The sequence below is a fragment of the Rutidosis leptorrhynchoides genome, chromosome 1 (genome assembly GCF_046630445.1).
Source record: "Rutidosis leptorrhynchoides isolate AG116_Rl617_1_P2 chromosome 1, CSIRO_AGI_Rlap_v1, whole genome shotgun sequence".
Lineage (NCBI taxonomy): Eukaryota > Viridiplantae > Streptophyta > Magnoliopsida > Asterales > Asteraceae > Rutidosis > Rutidosis leptorrhynchoides.
In genome coordinates, this window is record NC_092333.1 from 626,579,801 (window position 1) to 626,585,679 (window position 5,879).

Below are 5,879 nucleotides of genomic sequence, written 5' to 3' on the forward strand. Positions count from 1 at the left end.
CGCATCTGGATTCTTTTCTAACTCCGTCCATTCTTTCTCTGATTACTGATACTATTTCACTCGGTAGTATGTCATTATTACGTTTAGTGATCAAAGCGTGTAGCATTAGACCATGGTTTAGTTCACAGGCAGTCTTCATTTTGTAAAAACCTAAAAAAAATAAAAACTCAGAATGGGGGGAGAAGACTAGTTCTTTAGGGTCTGCTAGGGAAAGACCATTCGGGTTCCATTCTCGGAACTACACGAGAATAGAACAACTAACTCTAGATAGCATTTTCTTTTTAGAACATTTGAATCTCCCCACACTTAGGTAGCCGTGATGTCAAAATTGTGATTAACTTCATCGTTAATTTCTCTTGGTCCATAATCAACTTGCATATCCGTGACTTTTTCTTTAAGCCATTGGTCGGATTCCTGTGTAATTTCCACAATTTCAACTAGTTTCTCCTTTTCTTTAGGTGATAGATTGGATACTAACCAGTTACATAACTCAAAGTTCCCCTTGGTTCTAGCATTGCGAATCCGTTTAATAAGTTTCTTCATTGAACTATTAATAACGGGATCATTTAATTTCGTATCAACAACGGGGTTCTTTGTTATCATGTCATCATTAGGTGTTACTTCATTTTCCCCACACTTAGTTTCATTATTGCTAAGTATTACCGTTGGAGTTGGTAAAAACACATGGTTCTTACCAATTGTTTTTACTGGTTCAACGGTTTTGGCTGGTGGAGATTTAGACTTTCGAATCATAAAGGTGATCGATTTGTCACCACTTTTAAGTGTCATTCTTCCATTTCCTACATCAAATAACGCCTTGGTGGACGCTAAGAATGGCCGACCTAAAATTAGAGGAATGTTTGGGTCCTCTTCTATGTCAATGACAATAAATTCGACTAGAAAGGTTAAATTGCCTACTTGAACGGGTAGGTTATCAGCAATTCCAACTGGGTGCTTAATGGTTTGATCAAAGAGTCGAACACTCATATCCGTTGGACTTAACTTACCTACTCCTAATCTCTTATATAATGAAAGAGGCATAACACTTACACTTGCACCTAAATCTGCTAGTGCATCATACATGACACAATCACTAAGTAGACAGGGAACAATAAATTCACCCGGATCACCTACCCTAGGTGGAGGTTTTGGTGGAACTGTCTTCACCGGGTTTACTTCTACGGCTTTTGTTTCTTGTACTTTCTTATTCTTTTTCTTCTTCTTCTTTCCAGAAGTATCACAATCTTTATTACTTATTACTTGCTCATACTCAACTCCTTTTCTTGGAAACGGGATGGGTGGTTTGTATGGTGCCACCACTGGCTTTACATACTCGGGTGGTGGTGGTGTAACTTCTTCATTGTTACTCTCATCTAAAACCTTCCCATCTTCTGGTGCTGGTTTTTCAGAATTCGTTGAAACCATATTAACATTCTCATTCCGAGGATTTACTTCAGTATTACTCGGTAGCTTTCCTTGTTCCCTCTCACTCATCATGCTAGCAAGAGTACCTACGTGTTTTTCTAGATTCAAAATGGAAGCTTGTTGAGTTCTTAATGACTGATCAAATCTCTCGTTCGTTTGGGTTTGAGTTTCAATAAATTGTGTTTGAGATTCAACTAGCTTGAATACCACGTCTTCCATATTTGACTTTTTCTCTTCGGTTTGTTGTTGTGGTTTATATAAGCCAGGTCTTTGTTGATTGAAAGTGTTGTTTTGAGTTGGTTGGTTATTCGGACCTTGTTGGTTATACCAGTTATTTTCGGGTCCTTTTGGATTGTAAAGAATGTTTTGATTTCGATTGAAGTTTAGCTTTGGCGGTTGATAATTATTTTGATAATTATTTCCAGGCCTTTGGTTCATATAGGAAACATTCTCTCGTTGTTCCAATGTTGGTTCAATGTGACAATCTTTCAATAAGTGTGGTCCACCGCATAGCTCACAACTGATTCGTATTGCGTGAATATCTTTATTCATCTTTTCCATTCGTCTTTCGAAAGCATCTATTTTTGCTGAAACGGAATCAAAGTCATGGCTAGAATCGGCTCTAGCCACTTTAGATGAACGAAAAATATCTTTTTCTTGGTGCCACTCATGCGAGTGGGAGGCTGTGTTATCAATAATTTTGTAAGCTTCAGTTGCGGTTTTCTTCATAATGGAACCACCAGCTGTTATGTCGATGTCTTTTCGTGTAGCAACGTTGACACCTTGGTAGAATATTTGTACTATTTGATAAGTGTCTAAACCGTGTTGAGGACATCCTCTCAACATCCTTCCGAATCTTGTCCACGCCTCATATAATGTTTCATTTGGCTTTTGTGTGAACGTAACAATTTCTCCTTGAAGTCTCACGGCTTTAGATGCCGGAAAGAATCTTTGAAGAAATTTTTCAACTAAGACATCCCATGTGTCAATCGCCCCTTCAGGTAACGATTCTAACCAATCTTTGGCTTCTCCTTTTAAAGTCCAAGGAAACAACATGAGATAGATCTGCTCATCTTCCACTTCTCGGATTTTGAATAGTGTACAAATTCTTTTAAACGTACGAAGGTGTTCGTTAGGATCTTCATTCGGTGCACCACTGAATTGGCATTGGTTAGTTACCATGTGTAGAATTTGTCCTTTGATTTCATAATCTGGCGCATTAACTTCTGGCTTAATAATGGCGTGACCTTGGCCCGTGCGTGTGGCTCTCATTCGATCTTCCATACTTAGAGGTTCCGTTACTTCCATAATTGAATTTGTTGAATACGAATCACTAGAGGATTCTGATTTAATGGTTTGTGGCTCAGGAGGAATAATTAGTGGTTCAAGATCTTGGAATTGTCCTTGAATATGCTCCGGGTTCTTAATTGTGAAGTCGAGTTCAAAAGATGGATTATCGGAAATTTGAGTTGGAGTTCTTGTTCGACTAGATGACGATTCTAAAGAAAAATCAACGGCGACAATATTTGCTAAATGTCTTGATCTAGTTACAGGTGGTGAACGTACAAAAGGTGGTGCACGTCTTGCTCGGTGCATTCACTGAATATCCTATTAGTTTTTAAAAGGAAAGAAAAATTATAATAAGTTATCCAATCAATAGACTTTTCTGATTTTGCCCACGTTTCGAATAGCCAAAAGATGCAGCAGAGGGGCAGGATTCGTTTGGTCTCAATATAATTGAGTACTGTTTGGCTCCAATAACCCGGTCCACGTACAAATCCAACTATTACTACGAACCAGAAAATTTTGATGTCTATCAATTTAACCACTCAAAATAAATTTTCGTAATTTTAAGAAATTTAGATAAGAAGTAGAATAAAAATCTATGTCCTAAAACTAGAATAGCGAGAAATAAGAAAGAAAAAGAGTTCGTCGAAAAAGGTCGAAAAAGAAAAAAATGGTTGAAAAATAAAAGGTGACGGAAAAATAAAAGAAACTTATAAAAACTTAAAAATACTTGACTAACCTAACCTTATTACTACAACTAACTTAAAATTATAATCGCAAATTGAAATTACTAATTGGAATGATAATTGATACATAGTAAAAGGTCTAAAAATATTAAAGCTTACAGGAAAAACTAAATCCCAAATGGAAATAACTTAAAAAGAAACTAAAACTTAAAAAGGCGTCGCAAAATTCTAAAGCACCTAAATCTTAGTCTAAAGAAAAAGCACTTAAGGAATTCTACGGCAAACCCTAAAAATCTAGGAGTAAAAATAACTATAGCAAAAACTAAGTTTAAAATTAAATATGAGCTAAAAATACAAATATTATGCTACAATGATTAAAAATGGACAAAATATAAAAATATATAAAAAGTTGTAAAAAGTACAATTTTTATAAAAATATTATTTTTATATTATTTATTTAATAAAACTACTAATTTTACAATTTAATTAAAACTAATTAATACTAAATACATAAATTAAGTAAAAAGTAAAAGTAAAAATAAAACTAATAATAATAATAATAATAATAATAAGGGTTAAATAATAATTATAATTAATAATAAACCGTAATTAATGCTGAATTAGAGCTTCCTGTTCGCGTGTCAGAGAAGCTCCGCGACTTGCGGTATATAATGCTTCAAACCCCGCGACTCGCGGGGTTCAGAAATTCAGTTGACAGATTTAATCTTCGACGCGTTTTTTCTTTATTTATTTATTTTTTTTTTGTCTTCTGTTTTTTTTTATAAATAAAAGATATTTAATAAAATTTATATTATTATAAACTAAAATAAAGATAAAGAAACTTATAAAACTTAAATATTTAACAAAATCTTAAAAATACTTATATTTTTGTTTTTCTTTTTATATTTTCGAATAATTAAAACGTATTTTTACAAAAGCGATTTTTAATAAAAGTAAAATAAATTTTTTTTTTTTTATATTAGCGTTGTGCTTCCGGCATTTAAGAGAGTTCCCCGGCAGCGGCGCCAAAAATACTTGATGTTATGCGAGGTGTATATAAAATAGTTATTAATTTTAGCAGGAAATACTATTAAATACGATACAATTTTACACAAGATATTTATTTATTTATAGAATGGATATACTTAAACCTTGCTACAACACTTATAGGCAGTGTACCTAATCGTACAGTAGTGTAGTTTTTAGTAAGTCCGGTTCGTTCCACAGGGAAATCTTTAAACAAAGCTCAACGCTATATTAGTTTACTTTTATTAAAAATACAAATATATATATAAGTAATATTATTATTATAAAGGGGGGTTTTTACCGTTTAATGACCGGTTTGTCGATTTTAAGACTTTAGTCGCAGTTAAAACCTAATGTAAAATATAAAATAAATACAAGACTTAAATTAAAGCGTAAAGTAAATAACGATAATGAAATTGCGAATAATAAAAGTGCGATAAAATAAACTTACAATAATTAAAAAGTACGATAATTAAAAGTTTAAATAACAATAAATAAAAGTGCAATAATTAGAAGTGCAATTAAATATAAAATAAAGGAAATTAAATATGAAATAAAAGAATTATGCTTATTTAAACTTCCGTAATCATGATGTTTGACGTGTTTATTTTAGTTTTATGCCCATGGGTTAATTGTCCTTTGTCCTGGATTATTTAATATGTCCGTCTGGTTTTTGTCCATAACAGTCCATCAGTCATAAATATAAAGTGCGAGTGTCCTCATCAAATTATTCTTATACCCGAAGTTAAATATTCCAACTAATTGGGGATTCGAATTGTAACAAGGTTTTAATACTTTGTTTAATGAATACACCAGGTTATCGACTGCGTGTAAACCAAGGTTTTACTACTTTGTTAACAATTACACCAATTACCCTTGAATGTAATTTCACCCCTGTTTTAATTATTCTAGTGGCTATTAATCCATTCCCGTGTCCGGTTAAATGAACGATTATTCGTACATATAAATACCCCGCCCATCGTGTCCGATTGAGTGTATATGGTAATTTATAGGGACGCCCAATTGTAAATTTTTATATTAACATTAACAAACTATCATTTAGTTAAACAAATATAAAGCCCATTAATAGCCCATAGTCTAATTTCCACAAGTGTCGTTCTTTTGTCCAAACCCCAATTATGGTACAAAGCCCAATTACCCAATTTTAGTAATTAGCCCAACATCATGATTACTTCGTTTTAAATAAGCATAATAATAACTTAGCTACGAGACATTAATGTAAAAAGGTTGAACATAACTTACAATGATTAAAAATAGTGTAGCGTTACACGGACAGAATTTCGACTTACACCCTTACAATATTCGCTAACATACCCTTATTATTAGAATTATAATTAAAATTAAAATATAAATTATAAATATAAATATAAATAAATTTTACGTATGAATGAGGAAGAAAAAGATATGAAATTTTGATCAGAATTCGGTTTGCTT

The 5,879-nt window shown here is 32.7% G+C and overlaps 1 non-coding gene across 1 annotated transcript; it reads left to right on the forward strand.

The window, feature by feature from the left end:
- The first annotated feature begins 2,242 nt into the window (after positions 1-2,242).
- LOC139887319 (small nucleolar RNA R71) lies at positions 2,243-2,349 on the forward strand. The gene has a single exon (XR_011773155.1). It is a non-coding gene; the product is annotated as a small nucleolar RNA R71 (small nucleolar RNA).
- Positions 2,350-5,879: the final 3,530 nt, after the last annotated feature.